General features: G+C 42.2%; 1 long non-coding RNA gene across 1 annotated transcript; it reads right to left on the reverse strand.

Moving 5' to 3' along the window:
* Positions 1 to 1172: 1172 nt before the first annotated feature.
* On the reverse strand, positions 1173 to 14139 carry LOC138987641 (uncharacterized). The gene is made up of 4 exons (XR_011464029.1): positions 8088 to 14139; positions 4843 to 4934; positions 3211 to 3297; positions 1173 to 2229 (listed from the first exon to the last, which is right to left on the reverse strand). It is a non-coding gene; the product is annotated as an uncharacterized lncRNA (long non-coding RNA).
* Between the last annotated feature and the right edge of the window lie 2442 nt (positions 14140 to 16581).

The following is a 16581-nucleotide window of genomic DNA, read 5'->3' on the forward strand; positions in this document are numbered from 1 at the left end:
GGAGGAGGGTATGGAACCCCACTCCAGTATTCTTGCCGAGAAAATCTCATCGACCGAGGAGCCTGGCCAGCTACGGTCCACAAGGTCACAAAGAGTCGGACACAACTGAATCGACTGAGCATGCATGCTTGCATAATCAGAGTCACAGTTTTCAGATTTAAGCATTAACAAATGAGTCACAGGCTTCTGTTTCGTGTCCAGTTCCTTGGCCTCTCCTGTCCGGGTGCTCCCTGCATGAATAAGTAATTAAACCCCCTTGTTTCTAGGTTTGCTAAGCTTTGAAATTACTCTTCCACAAAAATATTTTCCCTCACTTTTCAGGGAAAGGGGAGAAAAGGTCAGTGCATCATTCTCTGGCCACCTCTGCCATCATAAAGCTGCAATGGCTGTTGTATTTTCAGCCTGTTTTTTCTATCTGAAGGAACTAGACACTAGATTCCGATAAAGCAGTTTCTTCCTGGGGCGCTGGCTACAAACATTTGTTGACACGGCTCTTCTTACAGAGTTGCCCATTTGAAATTACAAAGAGTGGTAGGTGTAGAAAACTGTGGGTTATCATACTGAGTCTTAGTTCTGTTATCAAAGTACTTTCTCCGAATTATTAGTGTAGAAGGAGAGTAAGACATGACAGTTTAACGTGTGGATGTGGAAGCAATGATGGATGGGCACCTTTCTTCCCCACCTTTGGTGCTGGTAGATCTCTGGGACAGAAGGGAGAACTAGAACGGGCTCTATGCAGAGGGAAACAGGGGACAAAACATAAATCTGAATGGAAACCTGGCTTCCAGGTTTTTGATTATTATGGATTATCCAGAAATGTCTCAGAACACTGGAGCAAGTGCATTGTGCTCGTTCACTGGAAATCCATTATAAGCCCAAGAAAGAAGTTAGAGCAAAAATCAAAAGGGATTTTAACTGTAGAAGAAAGGCCAGGAAACGGAAGTTGGAATAGCCTCTTAGATCTATATTCTCATGTCAGAATTCGGCTTTTTCTCAATTAAACTTTTTAACACCTCAGACAAAATTCATTTCGGCAAGCACCAGTGGAGGTCTGCTTTTCTATGGCATCCATCATCAACCAAGGCATGAATGACAATCTCTGACCACAAAGGAGCAGAAGATCTCATGAGGAGGATAAGACTCATAGAACAGGTAATAGTATGAAACACCATTTGAAAATTTTTATTCTGGAAACTTTCAAACATACACAATATAGAGAGAAAGACATTATCAGCCTCCATGTACCCATCCCTTGCTCCAGTGATCATCAATATATGGCCAACCTGGTCTCATTCATCCCTCTCTCCACCCTGATACCTGCTGGATTATTTAAAAACCAATCCTACACATCACTTGTGTGTGGCATTTACATTAAGTAATGTAGATAGAACTAAAGGGGTTCAGGGAAGATGAAGGATGTAGAAATCTTTATGAAAAAAGTATGACTTGATTTAGTTCTTGAGTGATGAATTACGTTGGATAAGCATAGAGGAGGCACAGGGAGGTGGGAGAGAAAAATATGAATAGAAGGAGGAACATTTAAAAAAAAAAAAAAGGAATGGGGATTTCCATGGCAGTCCAGGGCTAAGACTCTGCACTCCCAATGCAGGGAGCACAAACTTGATCTCTGGTCAGGAAACTAAGATCCTGCCAGTCACAAGGTGAGACGAAAAAAAAAAAAAAGGAATGAAGTACAGATGCATGCTATAATGTGGATAAACCTGGAAAACAATATGCTGTGAAATAAACCAGACAAAACGATCACATATTGTATGATTCTATTAGATGAAATACCCAGAATAGGCAAACACATAGAAAGAACACAGATGATTGCCAGGGGTATAGGGAGGTAAGAATGGGGAGTAACTGCTTAATGAGTATGGGTTATATTTTGGTGGAAAAAAAGTCTGGGAACTAGATCGAGATGGTGGTTGCACAACATTGTGAATGTCCTAGAAGTAAATTGTTCACTTTAGAATGGTTAATATTATGAGACTTTCACTCCGATTACAAAAAGAATAAATGAACATAAATGATTAACACCCTTTGTGAGGTGTTCCAGGCACAAAGTGACAAACCAAGGATAAAAGGGCACCATTCTGGGGGCTTGCAGTCCTGCTGGAGGCAGCAGCCAGGTGAAGGAGCACGTGCAGATGCTACAGCAGAAATGTGTCGAGGTGCACAGGAAGGACATGAAGAAAGGGGCTGCTCAGTTCCATCTGGGTAGCACTGACCGGGACAAACATGAGTCAAGAATGTAACGTTAAATTTTCCTGGCAGCCACGTTAAAAAACATAAAGTGAAACAACTGAAATTCTTTTAATGCTATGCTTCATTTGACTCAATCTCTCTAAAACATCACTCAAGCATGTAATCAACGTGTAAAACTATTACTGAGACATTGTATATATGATTGGCATGTATTTTTTCACGTGAAGTCTTTGAAGTCCAGTGTGTATTTTATACTCACAGCATGTGTCAGTTTAGACCGGCACATTGCAAGTGCCCACTGGCCACACGTGCCAGTGGCTGCTGTGTCACCCAGAGCAGCTTCAGAGGGACAGGAAGAGCTTCCATGGTGGCGGGGCAGAGTGACCTGGGGCTTATGCTGCTCCAGGCAGACCAAGTTGCGGGTGGGGGTCATGGCCCGATGGCAGCTGAGGTCTGCAAGCTGTGAGGGCGATGTGCTAACCCTGTAGCCAGGGCAGAGGGCGGAGCCTGATTTTGATGGAAAGGGAGTGTAATAGGGAGGATGTTTTAATGCACATCTGATATGTTTTTCTCTGATTTCCCAGGAATGGAGATAAAGAAGAGGAAACAGAGGTCGAGTTCCCATTACACATAATTGATTTAATGACCACTCCCCACACCCGACTGCACATCTCCATCATTGTTTTTCAAAGTGGAAATAAGTCTTGCAAAACTTGGTTGTGAAACTTTTTCATCTCAACTTAGTCATCAGTGCCTTGCTAAAGGTAAAGGTGAAGTTCAGGGAACTCTCTCAAGGCACCTGATTTCAGAAGTGTAAGGTATGTTCCCATAACCTTCTCAACTTCAAGGTTATTTTGAAATAATTCAAACATATAGGAGAGTTACAAGAACAGTATGAGAACTCCTGTATAATCTTTATCCAGATTTACCATTTTTCACATTTTGCCAACTTTGCACACTATCTAGTTTACATCTATTTCTGTATATATACATACATACCTATTGTTTTCTATGAACCAAACTTGCAGACACCACGCTCCTTCATTCTTATTTTCTTCAACTGATACTTCCTAAGGATAAGGCATTCTGTTAACATAAGTACAATGCAGTTGTTAAAATCAGGAAGTTTAACATCAGTGTACTACTACTATCTAATCCCTAGTTTATTTTCAAATTTTTCTTCCTATCCCAACAGCAACCCCTGCCCCCTCCTCCTGACTTTGGATACAGTCCAAGATCATGGCTGCATTGTGTTTAGTTCTTGTGCCTCTTTAGTATTTTATCTTTCAAGACATTAATATTTTTGAATATTGGCCAGTGTTCTATAGAATGCCCCTCATTTTGGGAGTTATCTCATGCTTCCTCCTGCTTAGATTCAGGCTCTGCATTTTGAGTTGTTGTTGTTGTCCAGTCATTCAGTCATGTCTAACTCTTTCTGACCCCTTGGACTGTAGCACACCAGGCCTCCCTATCCCTCACCATCTCCCAGAGGTCACCCAAGTTCATGTCCATTGAATTGGTGATGCCATCCAACCTTCTCATCTTCTGCCACCCTCTTCTCGTTTTGCTTTCAATCTTCCCCAGCATCAGGGTTTTTCCAGTGAGTCAGTTCTTTGCATCAGGTGGCCAATCCCATAGGATTGACGGGTTTGATCTCCTTGCTGTCAAAGGACTCTCAAGAGTAATCTCCAGCACAGTTCAAAAGCATCAGTTCTTCAGCGCTCAGTCTTCATCATGGTCCAACTCTCACATCCGTACGTGACTACCAGAAAGACCATAGTTTTGACTACACAGACCTTTGTTGGCAAAGTGATGTCTTTGCTTCTTAATATGCTGTCTAGGTTTGCTCCTTCCTTTCAAGGAGCAAGCGTCTTCTAATTTCATGGCTACAATCACCATCTGCAGTGATTTTGGAGCCCAAGAAAAGGAAATCTGTCACTGCTTCCACTTTTTCCCCTTTTACTTGCCATGAAGTGATGGGACTGGATGCCATGATCTTAGTTTTTTGAATGTTGAGTTTTAAGCCAGCTTTTTCACTCGCCTCTTTTATCCTCATAAAGAGGATAAAGAGCCTTTAGAGCCTAAAGAGGCTCTTTAGTTCCTCTTTGCTTTTCAACACAAGAGTGGTATCATCTGCATATCTGAGGTTGTTGATATTTCTCCTGGCAATCTAGATTCCAGCTTGTGATTAATCCAGCCCAGTATTTTGCATATAAGTGAAATAAACAGAGTGACAATATACAGCCTTGCCATACTCCGTTAAGTACTCTACATTGTGAGTAATGTGTAAGTAACATTACTTCCTTTTTATTGTATCACATCTTCCAATAACTTTTGAACTTTCTATTCATTAAATTGAAAAGGCTATTACTGAAAAGTAAGTGTACAAACACTTAGCAAAGGACAAGGCACAGAGCAGGCTCTGGACCACTCTTGTTGATTTAGGTTTGGAGACTTTATGCCAGTAAAAGAGGGCTATTACCAGTTCTCACATGAAATTTATAAAACAAACTGAAGCTTCCTTCACATAAAAAGTGGCAAGCTTCTGATTTAAGTATATATGGGAAAATTCTGAAAATGTTTAGAATGTGGTTCCATTGAAGACATTTACATAAATGGAATGAAACAAACCTCATCTCACGCACTTTCTCTTGTAAGAACAAATCAGTTCTTATAAGGAGGCTACATTCCAACTTGCTCTCTCTCTCTTTTGGTGATGGTCTCTACAAAGAAATCAGACAGATGAAGGGTTGACTTCATTAGGTGTGGTTCACTCATATCCATCTTTCCTGGGACAACAGGGACACTGAATTATCAAATTCAGTGGTGTGTGAATTAGCATCAGGAAAGGGCAGAGAATAATGTAAAACTATGACATGACTTATCATGCATCTTCTGTTCAGAATTTCCTTCCAAACACAGATCACAGCGTTATAGAACTGGGTGCTGTACCATCTGACCAACTTGCTCTCTTTACCTTCAGCATTTTCTTAGTTCAGTGGGTTTGGACAATAACTTTCTCGCACATTTACTTACCTTTCTTTTATTAATAATGTCAATTCTAAAGCTTATGTAGCTTTAGAGCTAAATGGTATATATTCACTAATCCTTTACATGAAATGACTGAAAATGATACAAAGGTTTTGCTCAATACCTTGAACTAAACACAGAAATGCAAAAGAAACCCAGTTCAGTGAAGAGTGTGCCAAGCTGCACGCTCTGCTCCTGAGCTGACATCTATGAGCAGACTCAGCTTTAGGTCCCAGCACCATGGGCCTCATCCCCTGCTTTTCCCAGGGACCCAGGGTAAGGGATACACCTGGAAGCTGACATCAACTCTGAAGAATCCCCTTTCTTTTCATTCACTTACCAGAGCAAAACTTCTATTACAGTTTTTGAGTGTGTGTATGTGTGTTGGGGGCCAATATGAATGTGTGTATGTGTGTTGGGGGCCAATAATAACAGGTCATAAAAAGTGTAATGTTTGACTTGAAGCAGAGAAAGCAACTCCATAGCCATATTTGAATTTCTTGGAGAAGTTTGGATAGACTGTGGTTCGTGGCAGGATTCAGTGCTTTAGAGTTGAAATTTTTAAATATGTTTTGCTGTTTTTCTTTTGGCCAATTTCTGACATTGGAAACATTTATCTACAGAGTCAAGGCTATGCGTTGAACTGGCCAAGGAAGTTGCCTTTGTGAAACAGTGGTTTTTTGCTATGTACAAATTTGTAATTTCTCACCACTGCCCCCAGCCCCCCCAAGTTTCTGTGGGGGACGACTGAGTAAATTGGCTCATTTATGTTCATGACTGGGTCTTACAGGCAGGTGTGACTGTTGGAAGAGGATGGGACAAGAGTAGGGGGACAGATCCCACAAAGTCAGACTGGAAAAAAAGTTGGAAACATTGATATGCAGCAAGCAGAGCAGCCAAAAAAAATTTTTTTTTAATATATAAAACCCACCACATCATAACATTCTCTTTACAGAGTTGGCATTTCGAGATTTCCAGGTTTAAAAGTTATATTACTTTGCTTGTTATTGCTTGTCCTCGTTTGAGTGTGCCTTCATTCGCTCAATTGAGTGTGCAGAGGTTCATAAACAGAACGTGAAACCTGTGAGGCTGGAGAATCAAAGGGGCCACCTGTTGGGGCACGCTCCCAGAGCCAGCGGTTCTGACTCCGGGGGCCTGGATCACATGCTGAGCACCGCCTTTGTGTCTCCTTGGAACCTGTGTGTTCACATCCTGGCCCTTCTTTCCTACATGCAACAGCATGCTTTGGTTGAAAGCCACTACTATCCTTCTGTTTAACCATTGCAAAACAGCACCCCTGTGATCCTGGTGGACCAGCTGTTATGCATGTAAGAGTTCTGATTAGAAGAGGGCAAGCTGTGGGATGCCATTCGGTTTATGACCTCACTCCATGTGACTCTGTGCAGTTATAGAAGGGTCCTGACTGTGGACCACTAAATTTCAATAGAAAGGACCATGCAGAACTTGTAAAAGCGACTCAGCTAACTTAAGTGCTTCTACAGTTTAAAAACCATTTGATACAACTTAGAAAAGTTATTTTCTTTTAAAATGAGTTATCAATGGTAGGGAGGGTTGGAATCAAGCTACTGCTTGGTTCCACTCAGACAAAAATAGTTCAAATTTCTGGGCTGCCTTTCCAAGTTCAAAGATCAGCCTCATCATTAGTTAACTGCTAGGCAGCCAGTAGTCATTGTCACTTATTCCTCATTTTCTGATGCCACTTGAGTTTTGGGTGGAGAGCTCTAGCTCTGAAGGGGGCAGGGGTCCAGCCCCTGGCCTAAGTGGTCACACGATCCACTTCTGGCTAATACCAAAGGCACAAGTCTCAGGGATGGGGCATCTCAGAGAATACTTTCTTCTCTTAAAAGAGGAGGGTATACTGGGTCATTTCTTTACCCACGTTGCTGCCAGTTTTCTGCCTTTGAACATGGTCACGTGAAGAAACTCTCTGAGGAGCTGTCTCTATTCTCTTGCAACCCTGAGAGGACAGGGCAAGAGAGCTTGAGCTGTTGAATCGATGCCAGTCTTATCTCTGGCTCCCTTGTTACATTAGAATAAAAAACCCTATCAATAGGATATTCTGTTACTTGAAGTCAAAAATAGCCCTCGGTGTTATAAATAGCACTAGGTGTTAAATAGCACTGGTTACCTCAAGGCTCTGTGCTAAGACATCAGGGAAATAAAAGATCTATTGGATATGACTTCTATCCTTAAGGGGCCTGCAATCTAGTTGGCAGATGAAGAGCCAGAGAGTCAATACTTCAGGCTTTGTGAGTTGTATAGTCTCTGTCACAACTACTGAGCTCTGCAGCTAGTGAAAAAGCAGGTGTAGATGAGATGGAAAGGGGCAAGTTTGACTGGGTTCCAACAGGACTTTATTTATGGACACTGACATTTCATAGGTTGTTCAAGTGTCACAAAATATTCTTCTTCTGTTTTTCCCCTCAACCATTTAAAAATTAAAAATCTTGTTTAGCATGCTGTACCAACTGTGAGATAGGCCAGACTTGGTTCATGGGCCCACAGTTACTGACCCCTGTTCTGGACAAAGGAAAAGCCTTGAAAAAAAGACTATTCACAGGAAGGGAGAGTTGAAAGTTTTATTGTACTACTTTTACTTTTAAACAAAAGATGATCTCTTGGCAATTGAGAAAGGCAGATTAAGAGTCGGGGAGGACTGGAAAACCAAGGTAAGGAAAAAGTATTCAAGGACCTTCATGCTTTTGAGGTTTAGTTTAAGAAGTTCTCTACTCCCCCAGGTCACTGAGATATTCACCCACACTTACTTCTATTAATCCCATTGTTTCAGCTTTCAGATACTGGTCTTTAATCAATCTAGAGTTTACCTGGGACGTAGTGGTAGGTGGGGATCCAATTTTACTTTCATTCATGTAGTAGCATGACTTCCTAGGACCATCTTCTGAGAAGCCCTCTTTAACCTGGTTTGCTGGAGGCAACTTGTGTCTGCCACCTGGGGACTAGGAGAGTCAGATGTATAGATGGGTGTTCTAGGATACCAGGCAGTAGGGAGAAGAGAAGCCTAGAAGTCCTCACAGCAGCGTGGACCTGAAGATTGAAGGGGCAACGTGACATGTAACACACATATAACATGTGCATTCACCACTGTCACACAGCCTTTTCACAAAGCCCGAAACAGAGAGTCACCTTCAACCCAGAACGCTGGGGTCGGGGGTGGGCAGTGGAATGGGAGGGAGGAGAGTGAGTAGGAGAGTAAGTAAAATATAAAACAAGGGAATAGACTTCTGTGTAGACTAATGAGAATGTGCTTCAAACAGAGGAATAAAATTAGCTCAACTCTTCATCTAGCTTAAGTTAATGAGGATCGTGAAACACCAGATCTGTTTCATGTTGTGACCTGGGGTTTCCTGATCATTCCTGCCTTCTGAGGGAGAGCCTGCAGACTTATCCTGCCACAGAAAGGAAAATTCCTCTGAGGGGGAGTGGCAGATTACTTGATGAGTGAAAAAATGCCAGAGGTTTTGTCAAGCGTGGGCAAGTGTGAGAAAGGATGAGAGCAGGGCTGTAGGAAGACCATTTCGGCAGAGTTGTGAGGCTAGATTAGAGAGTTAATTGGCCTCCATCCAGAATGATGACAATGGCAATGACAATGATTATTTTCCGTATATTGGACAATACAGTTTTACTTTCTTCACAATAACCTGCCAAGATGAGGTGGTAAGAGAATACTCTCATTGTTCTGATTTTTCAGATGAAGGCACTGAGGCACAGAGAGGTGAGGTAATTTGCCCAAGGTCACACAGTAAGTACTGGAACTGAGAGTTGGACATCTGCAGTCTGATTCTGGACTCGGCCACTGAACCCTCTTACAGGGCTGAAGTCTTCACTAGATATTGAAAGTACCTGATAAAGCTATATCATTGGTACCACTCAATTTCTGCTTGAGTGGTATTACTAGTTTAACTATAAAAGGTTGAATATTTTCAAAATATGGGGGCATTCAGTATTACAGGGAGCAATATATAGATTTTTTTTGCCTTAAAATCTTTCAGGAATATTTATTTCTGTGGTTTTATTTCTCAGTAAACTCATATGCCACCACTTATTTTTAAATAAAAAATATTGAGAGCCATATTCTTGGCTGGTGCCACTAAATATACTGTGAAGTGTTATTCCTGAATTTGGATGTTGAGAATGACATAGGTGAGGAGTGGTTTTGATGGAGGTACAACTATGACAAATTAATTGGTTAACAAACCTTTTCATCTCTAATTATATTATTTGTAACTTAATCAGTGGAAAGGATCTTGGCATGCCTTCATTAGTCTCAAAAACAAATGATTGCATTTTGTATAACCAAACAGATGAAAATACTGTCAGTGAGCAGAATATAATGAAGAGAAAAGAAAACGATTAGAATAATGTCAGTGAGCTGAAGAAAAGGGAAAGTTAAAGATTTTTGTATTCAGAGCTGTCCAGTGTTAAACTGATCTTTCAGGCCAATGTTTTGGAGTGTGTTCAAACCAAGAAAAAAGAGTGACATTCTTCATTAGCCGGAGATAACAAGAGGCATTTTCAGTGGGATTTAATGCTGGGTAGAGAGACTGCAGCAAGCATGGAAATAACTGAGTCTGAACTCATTGAACTGATTCGTGCTGTTTACTGATGTTCAGAAATAAAAAGACCCCATTGATTCAAGTTTTCTGCCCCCAAATCCTTTCATCAAGTGTGCAAGGAATTGGCATGACACTCAAGGCCACAAAGAGCGACACCATGAAAAAGAGACGCGTAAAGGAAGTGGACTTTTCTGGCAGGAACACGCCACGGCCTGTGAAAGGAACACTGAATGTCTGTGGGGCCAGGCTGGGGGCCACAGCTGTCAGATGGGGCCTGAGCGGAACACGTGGCTTCTGCCTAAGGAACTGGGTTTCTGAGAAAGAATTAAGGCTCGGCTGAGGTGGTGGAGGAGAGCTCAGAATGGTGAAAAAGACAGCTGGGGTTGGCACCAGGAGAGCATACCAGGCCCCCTGAAAGGCAGCGAATAAGGGCCATTATTCAACGACATTTCAGCCCCCCAGGGCTCAACCAGACCTGCTGAGAGGAGGTCCCCCTGGGTGGCTCACACTGGAGTCTAGGATGCACAGAGCTGGGCTTTGAAGGCTTAATCCAACTTTTAAGAGGAGATTATAAAAACATGCTGTGCTAGGTACGTCTTTCAGAAATACAGCTGGCCCTAAAGGGATACCTTTGTGAGACAAATGAAAGGAACAATTAGGAACATCAACACGAACAAGGAAGAGGAGCAGGAGAGGCAGGAGGAAGAGGAGGGAAAGGGGCTTTAAGATGGAATTCTTTCTTTATACACACCTATCTATATGTATATATATTTACATTTTAATATGGAAATTATCAGACATACCTAAAAGCAGAAAGACTCGCTCTACATCCATCACCTGGATCTACTGATTGCTAACATTTCAGTGTATTTTCTTCATGTATTTTGAACTATTTATTTCTTTACCATTATTTTAAAATAAATCCCAGATACTTCCTGCTTATTTCCAAATGTGTTATTAAAAAGAATACTTTTTTTCAAGGTTGAAATTGCTTTTATTGGGGCCAGCACTGTAAGCCTGCCACGGCTGGGTTAGTGTTCTGCCCTAAGAGGCAGCTGAAGCCTGACACCTCTGCCCTCCACCTGCCCCGCCCCCATCACCCCTACCTGGGTTAGTGGAACATACAAAACTAAGAGTTTGCAGGCAAGGGTAGAAGCCACCAGGACCTGCGGCTGGACAGAACAGGTACGTTTGGCAACAGACTAGGCTGCCCAGGTCAGCACAGACCACCCAGGTGGCGTCATTGGGCCCAACACGGGGCTAAGGCTCCCTGGGAGAGGCAGGCAGGTAGCACCCCAGGGTAAAAAGAATGTTTTTTGTAACTCCAAATTGTAACAGTTCTAACTTATTAATTCCTTAATATCACTTCATACTTAGCCCACTGTAGTTATCTGCTGCTGTATAACAACTCCAACTTAGTGGCTTAAAACAGCACAAATTCATTATCTCCCAGAATTCATGGATATGGAGGGCCAAATGTATTATTAATTAAAACAATGGTAGTTAGTACTTTAGCAAACACATACACTTTCTGTGACAGGTACTGTTTTAAACAATACTTTACAAACCTTAACTCATTTAGGCTGTCATAACAACCTTACTTAGGCAAATGCTATTACTACTCCCACTTTGTAGGTGATAAAATTGAGGCACAGGAGGTCAAGTAATTTTTCCAATGTCACACAGCTAATATAAGTAAGCAAAAGTCGCTCAGTTGTGTCCAACTCTTTGCGACCCCAAGGACTGTAGCCTGCCAGGCTCCTTTGTCCGTGGAATTATTCAGGCAAGAATACTAGAGTGGTTAGCCTTTCCCTTCTCCAAGGGATCTTCCCAAGCCAGGGATCGAACCCAGGTCTCCCATGTTGCAGGCAAATTCTTTACCGTCTAAGCCACCAGGGAAGCCCAAGAATACTGGAGTGAGAGCCTATCCCTTCTCCAGAGAATCTTCCCGACTCAGGAGCCTAACCAGGGTCTCCTGCATTGCAGGTGGATTCTTTACATGAGGGAAGCTCAATAAATGATAGAGGTATGATATGAACCCAAGCAGACTGGGTTCAAGACCCAGACTGAACCCAAATCCAGAATCTGTGCTTGTACCACTACCTCATGCTGCATTTTCTTCCACTTCCTACTATACATCTCTACTAGTATATCTAAAAGATACTTTAAAGTTATCATGTACAAAACTGAACTCCTTATTTTCCCCCTCAAACCAACTGCTTTCACAGCATGATGGATATTGTGGATTTGCTTGTTCAATGTCTATCCCAAGCTCCTTCTAAAGTGCCTTCCCATACTGCAGAAGCTAGAAAGCTAAAAACTGCATTTCCCAGACTTTCTTGAAGCTAAATTTCGAGATGTCAGTTAGGTTTCTACAATCAGATGCAAGACTTGAATTTGGAACTGATGTGAGGAGAGGCAGGACACATGCCATCTATTTACTAATGAGAAGCCCAGCAGAAGAGGCACAGCTCTGAGGCCAGCTGAAGTTTGGGTGGCTTCCTAGTTTAGTCAGAGGCAGCTTGCTGACTGTGGCAACTATGGTCATGAGACTGAGAGCTGTTCCTAGAAGCTCAGTATAGAGCCTATATTGTTTGCCCTTGTAACGATCCCATACGTCATTTTAATACCTTGAAATATGTTTTTCTGTGTAAACTAGAGTGGATTTTTCTGTTAGAGTGGACTTCGTTCTCTGCAACTGAACCTTTGATGATAGTCTGCCTTCCCTCAGCAGCTGTTCCATTTTTCCTAGGGGGTGTGTGTGTGTGTGTGTCAAAGTTATGTAACTGCACACGTAAGTATGAGCAATATACTATTTATTATGCCTCAATAAAGCTATCAAATTAAAATGAAAATGTGATCTATTTGAGTTAGTTTTTATATGATGTGATGTGATAGTTTTTATATGATGATCAAAGTTCATCATTTGCATGTAAATATCTAATTGTTTTAACACCATTTGTTCAAAGACTGTCCTATCTCTACTGAACTGCCTTCAGATATTTATCAAAAATCAACTGGCCACCTCTGCTTAAGAACCTGGTAGTAAATGGCCCTGTGAAGCCACTGTGGTGCATCCTAGGGGCGTTACTGGGGATTTTATGGAAGGCATCACGTGTCCACTAGAAACTCTGCTGATCTCAGCACATGGTATGCTTAGCCTTGACCTGAGCAGCTGCTTGTTTGTGTTCTCCTTTTAGGAAAAAAAATCAGGGTCACCATGGGCTCATCACTCGTTACTGATTCACTGTCTTGCTGTGAGGAAGCCAAGAGGCCACTCCACCACCACCGTTAGCAACTGCAGAGCCTGTTCTCAATACATTTTGGTGACAGATCTCACTCTTGGCTCCATTTTTTTTTTCCTGCTCTCACTTTCTCACTTTCCTTTTGCTTTGGTTTCCTCACTTACTTGTTTATAAAGTTTTAATCTTATTATGTGTATTTTTGTAAGTCATCTCATATCCTTTCTGGAAAAGGTTTTACTTCAATAAATAAATGACAATTGTTAAACTAAACTAAATCCACCAAAATCGAGCACCTTTTTCCCATAAAATTCCTATAAAATATGAAGTGTTTTGCAGGACCTACTCACTCCAGCATATCATTCACAGGGGCATTCTGGCACAACAGTGAGTGTGGGCAGTCCCGTGGAGTCATGGGATTTGCTCTGCGAGGGCCTGAGCGTGGTATTGAAATGCCTCCAGGCCAGCAAGTCCTGTGACCCCGAATCAGCTGTTTGGGGCTCCTGGGGAAGAGATTACTACCTCCTTCTTCGTCTTTCTCAAAAGTAAAATAAACCCAAGTGAAATCAATGGCCACCAAACATATAAATCCCTGGTGTCGTCTCTGATACCTAAATGCAGCACAATTAGTTCGGTCTGTGGATTCTGCTTTGCTGCACCATCTATGCAGGAAACGGGGAACACAGAGAGCCAGCCACTAAATTAACTTACCTTGGCTGTTTGGAATATTGCAAGAAGAAGGATGGATGAGGGTCAGGTGTCACATTTCTGAACTCATAGTGTTTCAGGAAGCACAAGACAGCAGGGTCTTCTCAACCTGGGTCACCTTGTACTGCCTTCCTGGTTTCTGTCATATTCATGTGCTTTTTATTGTAGCTTTTAATATTTATCTTTGTATCTATTAGTGACACCTTAATCTCATCCTAAGCAATAGTACCTGTAGACTCACAAACTATGTTTTTTTTATATTAATATCAGTAGAAAAATGATCCACTGTAGCTAAAGAAAAGTAATCTATTGTAAAATAAATACTGGAAACCATTTGAAATTTTAAAATGTGTTCACATACCTCCCAAAGTCATCTCAGGCACCTCTAGCGGTAGACATGCCACACTCTGGGACCCCTAAAGGAGAAACTATCCTGGGTCTCATAGGACAGCATAGAAGTGTTGGTTCCAGTAGAACTGGGGACACTAGAGATTCTGTCTTTTAAAAGAGCCATATAAAATAAATAAATAAATAAAAGAGCCATATATACATACATGCATTATTATAGACTGAGACATTGAATACCATAAATGTAACTGATCACTCCCCAAATTAATCTGGGGCTTCCCTGGTAGCTCAGAAGGTAAAGCGTCTGCCTGCAATGCGAGAGACCTGGGTTCGATCCCTGGGTCAGGAAGATACCCTGGAGAAGGAAATGGCAACCCACTCCAGTACTCTTGCCTGGAAAATTCCATGGATGGAGGAGCCTGGTAGGCTACAGTCCATGGGGTCTCAAAGAATCAGACACAACTGAGCAACTTCGCTTTCACTTTCCAAATTAATCAAATCAGCAAACAATCATATACTGATCCACTCCTCCCCCCTTTTTTTGGCCATATTATGCAGTATGTGGAATCTTAGTTCCCCAACCAGACATCAGACCCATGCTCCCTGCACTGGAGGGCTTCCCTAGTAGCTCAGGAAGCATGGTAACTCCCTTGATTTACCTTCTTAATTAGATAATGGAAATAGGCCAGCTGGGATTTCTTCTGCTTCAAGCCTTATTTTCTCAGTAAAAATTTTGTTTCAAGTTGAATAACATTCTTCTTGAGCTCCTTTTTTTTAAATTTCATGAATAAATAGGAATTAGGGACCCACGCAGAGATAAAACGCTACCTTCACAGGATAAAGAATCACTCATGTACCCAGATCTAGGAAAAAAAAAAAATTAGGCTTTGGAAAACCAAAAAAAATCATGAGGTAGGGACCATAACTTGTACACCATTCCTGACTCTGTTTTGAAGCTTGTGATAAAACTGAGTCTTTAAAGCAGATGTATCTACTAATGCCAATAGTGCAGCATTCGTAAACCCTTTAGAACAACGTGAGAAGAGAAAGGGTTAGTCGCTCAGCTGTGTCTGACTCTTTGCAACCCCAACGATGGTAGCCTACCAGGCTCCCCTATCTATGGAATTCTCCAGGGAAGAATACTGGAGTGGGTTGCCATTTCCTCCTCCAGGGGATCTTCCCAACCCAAGGATCAAACCAGGGTCTCCGGCACTGCAGGCAGACTGTTTACTGAATGCTGGCAGTTACAAGTTCCCTCTATATTTTATGAGTATATTTTATTTCATTCGGGCTTCCTTGGTGGCTCAGTTGTAAAGAATCCACCTGGCAATGTAGGAGACACAGGTTCGATTCCTGGGTCAGGAAATTCCCCTGGAGAAGGAAATGGAAGTCTACTCCAGTATTCTTGCCTAGAGAATCCCATGGACAGAGGAGCCTGGCCGGCTACAGTCCAGGGGGTCACAAAAGAGTCAGTCACAACTTAGCAACTAAACAACAACTTGTTCATTCAGTTTACCAAGTACCAGGAAGAGAAAGTTTTATTTATAAAATATCAGCAAATGTTGTGACCTGAAGGAAGACTATATTTCAAAGTGGGCTGGGAGTTTTCCTGGACGCTCCTGTGGAGTTGAGAATGCTGATGGAGAAAAGCAGGGGTGGGAGAGGGGACAGTTTCAGTCTGTGTTTTTACTCCCTGCTGGGCATGGCGGGCAGGAGGAGGAAGAGGACTTCTGTTCTAAAGACTGGAAAAGGGGTTGGTGGTGTGTTGTCATGGAACTGAGAATGTGGAAGCTCAGGAGAAAAAAATGGGGAAAAAATGTTCTGCAAGTTAAAGAAGAGAAAGCTTATTTATCAGCAATGAAAGAAGGACAGAAAGTGTAACCAGGCAGTACCTGGAGATCTGGAGGGTGTTAGAGCCGAGTTCTAGGACTTCCAAACAGAAGTTAGCCCAGAGAGGTTTGTAAAGACATTATTTTTATAAATGACATTATTTTTAAAATATCAGGCATCAGAAGCAGAAAGAACACATCTCTCAGACATTCCTCTGAGAGATGCCGCATTTAATTAGCCAGAGGTGCTGACTTACAGCTTCAGAGTGATGGATTCGCAGGACAGAGGCAGTATGGGTGGGGAAGGCCAGGACCATCCAGCAGAAGACCAAGACAAGGGCTAAGAAGTCAGGCATTGGTCTGGGGGCAATGTTACCTCTTTGAGGCTGGAGGGTTGTGATAGGAACTTTCTGTGGCTTGGGGCATAGCAGCTCTTAGACAATGGAAAAAGAAGGGAAATTGGAAATGTCAAGGTTTTTAACAGTTCTTGTGAATTGACAGGCTGGAAGCAGAGGCTATGAGGAAGAACAGATTAGGAGAAAGGTACCCCTCCTGCACTCCCAGGTGGCCCAGGGAGATGAGAAGGCAAGTGGGGCTTCTATAGAAAATCGAACCTTT

The sequence above is a fragment of the Bos mutus genome, chromosome 4, assembly GCF_027580195.1.
Source record: "Bos mutus isolate GX-2022 chromosome 4, NWIPB_WYAK_1.1, whole genome shotgun sequence".
Taxonomy (NCBI): domain Eukaryota; kingdom Metazoa; phylum Chordata; class Mammalia; order Artiodactyla; family Bovidae; genus Bos; species Bos mutus.